This window comes from Ahaetulla prasina, unplaced genomic scaffold (assembly GCF_028640845.1).
Source record: "Ahaetulla prasina isolate Xishuangbanna unplaced genomic scaffold, ASM2864084v1 Contig241, whole genome shotgun sequence".
NCBI classification, from domain to species: Eukaryota; Metazoa; Chordata; class Lepidosauria; order Squamata; family Colubridae; genus Ahaetulla; species Ahaetulla prasina.
This window is the reverse complement of record NW_026682000.1, coordinates 1-13,153: the sequence shown is the minus strand read 5'-3', so window position 1 is coordinate 13,153 and position 13,153 is coordinate 1. Positions and strand designations below refer to the sequence as shown.

Below are 13,153 nucleotides of genomic sequence, written 5' to 3'. Positions count from 1 at the left end.
GCTACTACGACGTCGCTGATTGGTGCTTGACGAGAGGATCACTGGCTGAGAGAACGCGAGGGGGTGGGTTGGGAGCTAAAATGTCCCCCAGATGTTGGGGTGGGTGGAAGCAAGGAGACCCCATGTGTGGCAGAGACAGATAACCATCCGTCCGCTCCAGTTTTGCAACCACCGAGGGACATTAGATCTTCTCACGCGGCCACTCAGTCCCGAGAAGTGACGTGTCCCCAAAATATCGTGACCCGCCTTTGTGGTTTATTGGAGAGAGTCGCTGGACAGAACTGGACTTCTTGTGTGAACAAAACAGTGGAAGAACTGGGCTTGGAGGTGTTTGTTGTTTGTGACCACGCTGCACAAATACCGTGGGGATTTGCACGTGGATCTCGACGAGGCGGATTTCGCCACGCCTGTATGCAGGTGGAAGCTGTGGCCCAGCGGTTAGAAGACGTCCCTGAAGCTCTGGAGAAGATACAGAAGTTTTGCAGGCAGCTAGGTAAGGCTGATTTTCTTCGGTCTTGTGTGTTTGTGTATGAGCGTGTGATAAAGTTCAATTTTTAAAAAAAAAAATGATTGGACATCTTTGTCTTAAACGCCTCGGCTCGAGAAAAGGACTTTGGGAAAGTTTTAAGATTAAGTACCAGTTTAAGAAAGCAATTAATTATCACTCTACAAATCAGCGAATTGAATGATAAACAAAGGAAGCATATAGTAGAAATGGACAGTTTGTGAAGTAGGGTATGAAGGGTATGAAGGCAAGAGGATAAGACAGAAATATTCTTAGGCCAGAAGGGCTAAATGGAATCTGAAAGCTTTCTGAAGCATTTGTGATAATTTTAAAGCAAGGATGCAGACCTCGCAAATAAAAAGACCAGACACATTTTATGTGCTGCTGTATAATTATGAATTGCATTGTCCTATGCTGTATCAGTTTTTAAAAACACATACAGGAAGTATCAGGAAACCAATACATTCATATTACAATGAAAAAGAAGGTAAAACAAATGAAAGTCTATTGTTTTCTCACACAGTTCTTAAAACAGGCTAAAGGGCCAAATAGCATTTTTGTGATTACACCACTTTAAAACATCTGGAAGAGATTCTTTTCTTTTTGTAACTCTTTTCTTGTTTATTCCTATGGTATTTCTCTGATGAACATGTATACAACAGCATGTTGTGAAAATGAGTGTTACCTTCCATCACAAAATATTGGAAAGGATATAGAGGTATTCACTATTCTTAGTAAATAGAGTCTTTTGAAGAAAACAAACTTAGGAAGTATAAGGATAGCCCAATGAAGAATTTACATAAACAATGTAGGCAGTGGTGGGATTCAGCCGATTCGGGTCAGTTCGGGAGAACCGGTTGTTAAATTGTTAGCTGGCCCTGTTCAAAAAGGATCTGATGGAGATTTGCTTCTAAAGAAAATGGATAAATAAAACTATTTTCCCTTGGCTCTCTTTCCTCCTCTGGTGTCTTTGACATTAACCTCCAGAAATTAGGAGATCAGAGTAAACTGTTATCTACTCCCAATTCTTTAATAGTAGAATCTACTGAACATAGACTTGATTCAACTCTATTTTTGCAGTGAAGTACCAAGAAAATCTAAATTTTTAAAGCTAACAGACAGCAATTCTGAAAACACTCACTTTTTTATTTCAAACTATGAGTTTGGATTAATTCCTATTACCTACCCAAAGTGATCTTGGTGAGTGGGTGGCGATATACATAAAACATAGCAAAGCAAAAATTCACTCTTTTACCGGTATAAAAGAGTTTTTACTGGTATAAATATATAGTACCTCTTTGTTGAAAAGTTTTGTCCTCCAGTTCTGGCCATGGTTTCCAAACTAACGTTGCCTTGTGATCCTCCGTCTCCACCATTGCTATATCTTTAAGTTCAGGGATATCAGCCTGAAATCTTGAGCCAATGTTGATACACCTCAAAGAAATAAAAATATTTAAAGCATTAAAAATGTAAGTTTATTGCAGAACCTTCCTAAGTCCTTCTCCTCAGAGGAGCCTAAAGAGAAGGACTTAGGAAGACAATAATGGCAGGAAAAAAATATCACTCGTATAGCAAAAAAAGACATTAAGGCAGAAAGCAAAAGTGGCAAAGATAAAACTAATGAAGCAGAAACTTCATATAAAGTGGATTATTTCCTTACATAATCAAGTTGAATAGATGACATACTGTGTTCTTTATTAAAATCATCCAAAAAGGAGCCAGGAAAACACAGTCTATCAAGGGCATCACCTTCTGATCATGAATGAACAATATGACTTATTTCAGGGGTGTCAAACTCAATTTCATTGAGGGCCACATCAGCTTTCTGTTTGATCTTGGGGGGGGGGGTATTGGCGTGGCCGGGGGGGGGGTATGGCCAGCTCATAACTCGCGACAGATTCCTGCAGCCCTCTGCCAGCAAAAATGGAGCGGGGGGGGGCACGGCCCTCCCAAGCTCTGTTTTCACTGGCAGAGGCACCACAGGATCTGGCCCGCAGGCCTTGAGTTTGAGTTTGACACCCCTGACTTATTTGAAGGACCATCTCTTCCGAATTACATTTACCTGCCACATTAAATCTGGCAGGATTGCAGATCCCATGTGCAAGAGTTCCATCTGACAGGACTTAAGAGATGAGGCTTTTTGCCATGCCATTTGCCCTCTGGAGCAACCATTTGCTGTGGTGGCACAGTGGTTAGAATGCAGTATTTCAGGCTGACTCTGGCCACTGCCAGGAGTTCGATCCTGACAGGCTCAAGGATCTTCCATCCTTCCAAGTTCAGTAAAATGAGGACCCAGAGCCATGTTGAGCTTTCATTTCCTAAAATGCCACTGATGGCCAATATTTGAGGTCATAATTCATGATTTAGCTCAGGACTGCAGTTTTATAATACTTAAATATGTTGCTCTGAAAACTATTTAAAAGTAGCTACAATGAAACCAAGTTGAGCATGAGCAAAATATGAGGCCTTGATGCATACACAAAAACCTGACAGATTCACAGGAATGATTTGTATCTCGACCATTTTTAAAAAAGAAACACACACACTCTCCCCTCCAACTCCAACCAATACAATTTGTGTTGCACGGGATATTAGAGCTCTCTATGAAAGACTTACGGTTCAATATGAATAGTCTGTTCTCCAGGTCTTGGGGTCATAAGAACACTATTTCCATCAATACTATCTGCAAGAAAAATGATAATATAATTTTCACTTTTTGTCTTTGCTCATTAACCAAGTTTCTGAAGTCTGCCTTCTTTTCTTAGAGAAAACAACATTATATTTAAATAAAGAATATTTATCATCCTAATAATAGAGTGAGTACCCATTTATATGCAGGTAACCTTTCGGCACTGTTTTGAAAGAAGTGTCATCAGGTGGTAAGAAAACTGCTCTAATGAAGGCATTTGTCAATCAAATGCCCTCCAAATATATTGAGTCAAGGCCTGGCTATGGATACTGTGACTTCTCCTCCATAACTGGAAGAGGTGGATACGGAAGGTCACCCTGGGGAGCTAGTACCAGTCAAAAAAAACCCACAAATGTTATTAAACAGACCAACAGATCATGTAGAACCTACTTTTTACTTTTAATTGTATATTTACATATGCATTTCCCATTGTTTAGAAAACAGTTACTAACAGGATTCTCGCATGATATACTACTTTGTAAGACTATTTTATTTTACACTCCCCAAACAATTATTCAAGACTGCAAGCAATTTTTTTTGTATCCACAGTGATGAGATAAAAAAAAAAATGTTTCCATGTGGTGTAGCATTGCCGTCAAATTTGCTAGCTTCAAGGACATGGTTCTTTGCATCAACTGATTCCAGTAAAAATGGAAAGTCCACGGTGATGAAAAATTAACTTAATGACCTACCCTTGCATTTATGACCTTCACAGGTCTGTAAAGCAAAGCAAAGCTGAAATAAATACGGTCACAGTTTCACTGAGCAATCACTTTGCTTAATGACTGAATTGCGGTCACTGAACAAGCACTGCTGTAATTCAATTTCTGGGCCACATTTAAGAATAAAGGAAGTAGCCCAAATCAGCATGCATGGATTTTCTGCATTTCTTCGTGAACCCATCTGAAACAAAGTAATTATATGTGCAGGAACACTATAAGAAGTACAAAGCAGAATCAATTTAAGCCAACGTTATTATTATTCACAAGTGAATAAAACTAGTAGTTCTTATGTGAGCAACATCTATACTACACTACAACATACTTACTAGATTGACAGAGGAGAATCCGGGGGGTGGGTGTCAGGGGAGTAAGGGGCAGCTGGGGATGAGATGTACCATGAGAAGATATGATGACGCTGCTGAAGAGTCCAGATCCTTGCCGTATGGGGCTAAGCATGGGGGGTGGTGTATAAGGTGGGGGATTATGAGTCCTGTCAATTAGATGGTCTCCTAAAACACGGGGAGAGCGAAGCTGGCTTTGGTACAGAGTAGCCCCAGAGAGAGATGCACTAAGATTGAAGGAGGGAGGTGGTATGAAGAGTGGGTCAGGTCTGTATGTATTTTTCTTGTCTTGAAAAGATTTGATATTTTCTTCAGAGTTGGTGATACTTTGGTGATGCTTTCTATTGGGCTCCTGAAAATACAAAAGTTGTTGGTTTAATAGTAAGTGTATTCAATCATACATCAATTAACCCAATACAAGTTTTCAGTGAAACATCAAAACGTGGACTAAAAAATGAATATTCCAATTTACAGGTGCTGCATTCTGACTTCAACAGAGTGATACATCTACTTTTGTTTTACTATTGGGAATCAAGTTTAGAGAGGAATTCCCAAATTACTGCCTCTCATTACAGTCTGCCAGCATTTTAAGATAGAGGACAATAGAGAGGACTTTTTTATGCCAGAACTATAGTGAAGACTAGTGACGGGAACAAAGAGCTTCAAGAATGGCTTTATCTTCAAGATGAAATTTCCTGACTCAGGAGACCAGATTGCCTAACTTTTAAATATCCTCCCTTAAATTGCCATTTACTAAGGAAGACATTTATAGGAATGTAGCATTTATTTATTTACACTGCTGCATTTTAGTCCCTGTCCCTCTTTTTAATCTTCTGAATCCACCATGAAAACCCTTAATGATTTTCGATTAGGGATCTACATCCCCACTTAGCTATGGAAGATTTAAGGCAATTGCTTTGTCTCAGACCAAACTAGCACATAGATTACAAAGATAAAATAAGGAGTGACCCCACATCTTAGCAGAAGGCAGGATACAGCAATAATAAATGAATAAAGTATAGTAACATTTGTCCCATCTTGTCCTAGTTTGTTCATGATATATCAAGGGCGGGATTTCTCAATTGGTGAGACACATTCACCAAATTAAACTTAGCATGGACTGTGGTAAACCAGAGACCTTTCTGCTGACCTGGGATCCACTCTTTGGGTACATCAGCACAGCCTGAAAAATATAAAACTATTATTAAACTTGTACAGCTTCATCCGCTGGTTTAGTTTTGTAATAAACTTTCATTATTAAAAATAGTCAGGCCTTTCTTACTGATGCATGACTTCCTGTATTTACATTTATGTCACTTTTTAAATATAAGTGCTGTAGATTTTGCTTCCTGTTTATTTTGTTGATAGACGATAATTATTTTTTACTATTGCTCATATTTTGCCTGTGTTTTTTTTAGTTGTTGTGAAATTTGTATTTCACAAAACCCTTTACGTATAAAAAGTGAAACAATAAATTTATAGGGTGATTGGACAAAGGCACCATTTAATTTTCAAGAAATAATGATCGATCAGTAATTAAGTGAAGAATGAGCCAGTTAAAACTGGTTAAAAAGTTGTCCTACAATTTTAAAAGCAGCTGCATTAGGAAGTCAGACATTGGCCTCATGGAATGTAATATTGTGAGGTTTCTCCTTCTCGGATCATCCCCCACAACTGTCTTCCTGGCATGCATGTTCAATTTTCTTAGGAAAGCAATGCAAAAGGACCTCCCCCTTACAGATTTCTTTCCAAACTATTGTCTGAAGCTGCGGTTAACATAAATAACAAAAAAGGAGAGAATCAATGCACTGAAGTTCTGTTAAACACTCCCTAGGTTGAACACTCTAGGACAGGGGTCTCCAACCTTTGCAACTTTAAGACTGCCTGAGGAATTCTGGGAGTTGAAGTCTGCAAGTCTTAAAGTTGCCAAGGTTGGAAACCCTTGCTCTAGGAAGGGTAGAGATTTTGAAAGCTTATCTGCTTCTACTGTTTCAGGCTGCACTTCCCCAAAAGTTGGTTATGTAGCATCAGTTGCCCAAAGAGGAATTATGGAAAAAAAACAACAACCAGTGGTAGACAAGTTCATGCATTATTCTTTCTGCTTCTGCGAGATTATTTAATTGTTCCTCTGGGTTCAATAAAACTACCACTCTCTAGGACAAACTTGTGCTTAAAGCAGGATAGAATGAATGATGTAATTCTGGATAAACGTATCAGAACCAAGCTATCAGAACTAAGCCCATGCACAAGATGGTCTTTACCAATAAAGATAAGCCCTTCATGGACATTTATTAATATGAGTTTTCCATAATTTCTCAGAGAACCCAACTGGAAAATTCAAACTGGGAGCTGACTGCCATAGGAGATCCAAGGCAGAGGTCAAGGGCTTCTTACGTTTCACCAGCTTTAAGTAGCAACTCCTGGACTTGCATGCTACATGACACAAATTTTAAACTTAAGACAGCGGACAGTTATAACTGTAATTTATTGAAGAAAATGTGATGCTTATCTGAGGAAAAGCATCAGTCTCAAGCCTCTTACAATGCTTATTCTCTGAAACAATCTCTGGCACACAGGCATGCACACAAACACACAAGTAGACCATTTTCAAGAAAGCAAACTGGCTTTCAGCCAGCTGCAACAGTAAAATAAGCCAGCACAAAGAACATTAAAGATAACAAATCCCTTTGTTGTTTTCTATTGTGTTTGCCGCTTTGAAAAATTTGGACCATTATAGAAGAGTATTAACACTGGCTTTGAAATAACTGGAAAAGTCCTTCAAAGCATTGATGTAATGCAAAGGATTTATTAGGCTCCTACAGCGCAGTTAGTGGCAAGAAGAGAACACTCACAGAAGAAGAGGTACACGGGCTGATGGCGTTAGGAGAATGTGCTGGAGAACAGATCATCCTCACAAGGACAGGCATCTCATCATCTGAGACAGGCTTGTCTTTGACCAGGGCACAGCCATCTCTGGCCTGCTTGCTGGGCTCAGGCGACACAACCTTTACAGGGACAGACACAGGCATGACGATAGGCGCAAAGCTATCCACTTCGGAGGGCAGCTGTTCCTCCTGGTGCTGCTGTGGCAGGTTCTCCCCATCCTCCTGTACAGACAATTATTAAAAGCTTTCACCCACAACTTCAAGCGCCTGGTCATCACTAGAATACTCATAGGCAGCATGAACATCGGGGACTTTTAGGGCATTTTAAAAAAAACTATTTTAAAAGAATTATCATCAGGGATTAAAGTAAATTCCTGCTACCTTGGAATAAATGAATTAGCCTCATGTATTGTTGCTACAAAAGATTTAACACGATTCCTCGGTTACAAAAACATGTCCTCACTGGAAACCTGTGTCCAAAAGGAACACAAGAAAACTGAACAGAAAGAAAGAAAGAAAGAAAGAAAGAAAGAGAAAAAAACTTAGTTGTATTGAAAAGTTTCTTGTATTTAAAACTGTTCAAACAATAAAGAGGATATTGAAATATACTCAGTGAGGAACCCTGTTCAATTGGAGGTCAGCCAAAGCCTATGCCCAGATGTAGTTCTTTTCTTATATACAACATCAGCTAACACATCAACAACAATGGAGAATTAATACACGTGGAAGCAAAGCTGGAAAAAGACAATTTTTGGGGGGACAATAGCAAGCTCCAGAATATTTTTTTTTAAAGGAAGACATAGTTAAACGAGCAGCAAATTTTAGAAAAGGGGAAGGCCAAATATTCAAAAAGAAATGCACAAGCATTGATACCTGTCTGAAGATAGGGGATGCCCGTATCCCTCCATGAGACCTCATGTGACCATTTAGAGCTGGTAAACTTTTAAACTCTTTGAAACATACAGAGCACGTCAGTTTGCTCTTTGGTTCGGATCTTTCAACGTATGTTTCTTTATCACAAGCATTGCTGTTACAAAAGACAGAGAAAGAAGATTTTTTTTTTAGAAAGAATGCTCCTAAATACATTATAATTAATATATACAGAACAGTTGGGGTGGGGTGAACTCTGAAACCTCAGCATGCTCAAATTATTGAATCCATTAAAACACCCAAACAAAATATTCATAGTTAATTCAGCCATCCCCTAATTCTTACAGTTCTTGCTGTCACATATTATACTAAAAGAAGCTGCTGGAGGTGTTTTCTGGAAGGGCTCAGTAACTATTAAGATCAAGTTTCACTTCTGCAGAAATGTAGTACTAAAAAGTCAGCAAAGCCAAAGTTAAGGTAAATGAATATACAAACAGGACTTAAATTTATAATGAGTATTGATATAAACATCTACAGAATAACAGGGTAAATATTCAGCGCAGTGTTCTCAAAATGCAGAGAAGACACAACAAGGTTAAAGTTTTATCCTTGGGAAGTAATTCCCACTAAGAGAGATACTGGAGTAATTTTATACAGGGTCATATTGAAAATATAGGAACACTCTTCATGTATTACTCAGTGGTCCATTAGATCATGGGTCCCCAACCTTTCGGACCTCAGGGACCACTAAGTTCATAATTTTAAATCCTGCTGATCACTAATATTATTATATTCTGTGGGTTCCGTAATAATTGAGGCTCCACAGATGTTCACACATAACGTTTATTTTAACTCACAGAGACCAGCAACAACCAGCAGACCAGGCCTGCTTTTACAGCCCTCTTTCTATTCAGCTCCAAAAGCGGGAGCCAATCAGAACAGAACAAGAAACCATCTCCACCACTAGGGGCCGCCACTGCCGGTGCAGGACATAACACTTCTTTCCCCCTAGCTTGCACAATCGTAATCCTGGAGATACGCTGGGCGCCGCTTGATTCGGCTGGACCTTCGTGGCTCCGTTGTAGCCATGGTCACTGGCTGACCCAACTCCTCAGCCTCTTCTGTGGGGGACGTCTCCGGCCCAGGGACCCCTAGCCCTCCACCGGCAGAGCAGACAAGGCTTCCTCTCGGTTATCAGGTACAGGGCTGGGCTGCCTTATTTCCTTGTAGCTAACCCCCTCTGCCAAGGATGATTGGGTTGGGCTCCCTCCTGGCTCTTCCTGAGTGCCCCACTCTGGCAGCTGCCAGTCCCCAACCTGACGCCGGGCCCTGAGCTGGTCACAATGTCTGCGCCACACTCTACCCTCATCCAACTCGACCCTGTATGAGCACGGGCCCTGGTTCCCACGATCTTTCCTGGGGACCATAGGGGGGGGGCGCTGTAATTCCGGGCATACACCGCCTCCCCCAAATCAAATCTTCTGTTTGCCCCCATGGAGTCCAATGGCTGACTAGGTGAGTATTGGGGGTGCAATCTATCAAGTGTGGTCCTCAAACGCCTGCCCATGAGTAACTCTGCTGGGCTCTTATTCGTAAGTGGGCACGGTGTGGAATGCTGCCCCAGGAGGTACTCATCCAACCTCTCCTGCCAGCCCCCTGGGCCTGACCTGGCCAATGCCTCTTTCACTGACCGGATGAAACGGGGAAATGAGGGCATGGCGTATTCCTAGGCCCGCTAAGAACGACTCAAACTGGGCGGACGTTAGCTGTGGCCCGTTGTCCGAGACCACAAGGTCGGGCAATCCATGGGTTACAAACAACCGTCGCAAAGTTCTAATGACGGCTTCTGAAGTGGTGGAATGCATTAGTGCGATTTCCACCCACTTCGAAAAAGCATCGATGACCACTAAGAATACTTGCCCCTGGTATGGCCCCGCAAAATCTATATGGATGCGGGACCAAGGACCCCTAGGCTCCTCTCACTCTCTAGGGGGATACTTAGGCGGCAGCGGTCTTGTCTCCTGACACCGGTGACAGGCCGACACACAGGTCTCTATGTCGTTATCTAGTCCTGGCCACCACAGGTAGCTCCTACCCAGGGCCTTCATCCTAACAATGCCCGGGTGACCCCGTGAAGTGTCCCTAGAATGGACTGTCGGAGGGGGGGCGGAACTACAACCCTATGCCCCCAGAGGAGGCAACCCTGTTGGGTAGAGAGCTCGTGCTGCCTTCGCTTATAAGGCTGCAATTCAGGGCTGACAGGACCCTGGGGCCATCCACGGAGAACCCAATCAAGAACTTTTGAGATGACTCTGTCCAAGCCAGACATTCTAGCAATGTCACAAGCAGTAACGGGAAAGGCGGAACCGTCAATCAGAAAAACATGGGACGCTGGAGCCGGGTCTTCCACCTTGGTCATCAATGGGCAACGGCTCAGCGCGTCAGCATGGCCCAAATGTTTCCCAGGCCTATAGACCAGGGAATAGGAATAAGCTGCCAGGAACACCGACCATCTGGTCATTCTTGGTGATAGTACTTGCGGAGTCTGTCTATCCCCAGCCAAAATCCCCAACAGCGGCTTGTGATCTGTAACAAGTTCAAACGGGCGACCGTAGAGATACTCATGGAACCGCTTGACCCCCGCAACCAACGCCAATGCTTCTTTATCCAACTGTGAGTAGTTGCGTTCTGCAGCCAAGGTTCGAGAAAAGAATGCAATCGGGCTTCCGACCCGTTGGGCAGCCGATGACTCAACACAGCGCCAACCCCATACTGAGACGCATCGCAGGAGAGGACAAGCGGCAGGTTTTCGTTGAACTGTGTAAGAACTGCGTTAGACACCAAGAGTTGCTTGACAGCCTGGAAAGCAGCAGCAGCATTCGCATTCCAAACCCACGGGGACCTGCTATCCAACAGGCGGTGGAGAGGCTCTGCAACCGAAGCCTTGTGTGGCAGAAAGATTGCGTAAAAGTTTAAGAGCCCCAGGAATGCCTGTAACTCTGACTTGTTGCGGGGTGTCGGCGCATCAAGGATTGCCTTGGTCTTGGCCGTAGTGGGGTGTAAACCCGACCTATCCACTAGGAACCCTAGGAATTCTACCTGGGGCACAGCAACTACACACTTGCTTTTCTTAACTTTGAGCCCCACATCCCTGAACTTAACTAGCACCTGGCGTAGTCTGGACATCAGTTCCGGAGTGCTTGCTGCCGAAACCAACACGTCATCGAAATACGGCACCACCCCGGGTATTCCGTGGAGTAGGCGTTCCATGAGGCATTGGAACAACCCTGGGGCCACACTGACGCCAAATTGGAGGCGGCGGCACTTGAACGCCCCTCGGTGAGTGACAATCGTCTGTGCTGCTGCTGTGGACTCATCCACAGGCAATTGTTGGTATGCCTGTGCTAAGTCAAGCCTCGCGAAGATGGATCCTTGCCCCAAGGAGTGCAGCAGATGCTGCACCACTGGCACTGGATATGCATGGGCTTGTAATGCTCGATTAATGGTTGCCCTATAGTCCGCGCAGATGCGGATTGAACCATCCGCCTTAATGGGAGTCACAATGGGGGTCTCCCATTGGGCATAATCTACTGGTTCTAAAACGCCCTGGGCAATGAGTTTGTCCAATTCTGCATCCACCCTAGGCTTCAGGGCAAATGGCACCCGGCGCGGTTTTAATCTGCGCGGCACCACCCTAGGGTCTAAGTTAAATGAAACAGGCATTCCGGTATATTTTCCCAACTGGCCATCGAACACAGGAAATTCCCTGACCAGTGTATCCAGCTGACTAGCTCCAATCGAGTTAACACCCTGAATAGTCAAACCCAGGGCTTCGAACCAATTAAGCCCCAGAAGACTAGGCAATGAGCCATCTACAACTACCAGTGATAGGCGGCCTACAAATTTCTTGAATTGTACCCTGAATTTCCCACTACCCACAATGGGAATTGGCCGTCCCTGATAGTCTTTTAATAACAGCGCACAAGGCTTCAGACGCTTCTTAGCGATAGTAGGCACCAGACGCTTTATCGTGCTCCAGGAGACTATGGAAGTTGCAGATCCGGTATCAACTTCCATCAAGCATGGCCGCCCTTCGATCAGGACGGAAATTTGGATTTTCTGCTGGACTGGTTCCTCAGATCGCCACATGATCCCTGTTCCTGGCATCTCAGGAAAATGGCATAGCAGTCATCCTGCGGCCTCCTGGATCTCAGGTGAGGTCGTCTTCCAAGAGAAGGGCCAGCTGACGGACCCTTTTGTGGAACCCTCTCAGGCTGGACCGATCGGCAAACCCGGGCAATATGGTTCTGCCGTCGCAACGGCGGCAAATTGCGTCTTTGAAATTACAGGCGGCTCGCATATGATTTCCCCCACACCCAAAACAGCCAGTCAGAGGGAGGCTATCTCCCGCATGAGTATTTGGTTTCTTAACCTCTTTAAGGCGATGGACAGCGTCTTCCTCCTCCTCCTCATATAGTGGATCAGCTTTGTTGAAATGAATTGTTGCTCCTTTTGCTATCTGTCGAGGCATATCCTCGAGGCATATCAGCTAATGAGAGGGTGGCCAGCTCTGAGGCACATGCCTCATCTAATGCCATCTGAAATGTGAGGTCCTGCTTAGCGATGAGACGCCGCTTGAGGCGTTCATCCCGGACACCGCTGACGAGCCGGTCCAAAAGGTAATCATCCAGATCAACAAATTCGCAATGGCGCGCCACTTTACGTAAAGCGGCTACATACTGGTTTATCGATTCCCCCTCAGCCTGATCCCTATGGTAAAACAGCTGCCGCCGGGCGATTCTGGAGGGTGTCGGGGCGTAATGTCTTTTTAATTTAGCCATGAAGTCATCCCAAGTCCCTGCATGAATTGACTGGGGCCATCAATGTCATGGCTGTCTCGAACATTTCTGCCCCACAGAAACCCAGGAAATAAGCACGCTTCCTTTCACTAGATAGGTTTGTATATTCATTGGCAATAAGAAAGCATTCAAACGGGCTACAAATGCCTCCCACGATTCGGTCACTGGGTTAAAAGGCACAAAGTTCTGAGGCGATGCCATGGTTTGCTCTGTAGGCCAGGGATCTGAATAGCTCTGAGGAGAAATTCACACTTTGGCTCGCTCAGCAGCTCAGCAACTCAC

At 43.7% G+C, this 13,153-nt stretch overlaps 1 long non-coding RNA gene and 1 pseudogene across 1 annotated transcript; one reads left to right on the top strand and one right to left on the bottom strand.

Moving 5' to 3' along the window:
- Positions 1-5: 5 nt before the first annotated feature.
- Positions 6-558, top strand: LOC131187304 (thiamine-triphosphatase-like; annotated as a pseudogene).
- Positions 559-836: 278 nt separating this feature from the next.
- On the bottom strand, positions 837-4,520 carry LOC131187305 (uncharacterized). The gene is made up of 3 exons (XR_009152516.1): positions 4,243-4,520; positions 3,122-3,188; positions 837-1,939 (listed from the first exon to the last, which is right to left on the bottom strand). It is a non-coding gene; the product is annotated as an uncharacterized LOC131187305 (long non-coding RNA).
- Between the last annotated feature and the right edge of the window lie 8,633 nt (positions 4,521-13,153).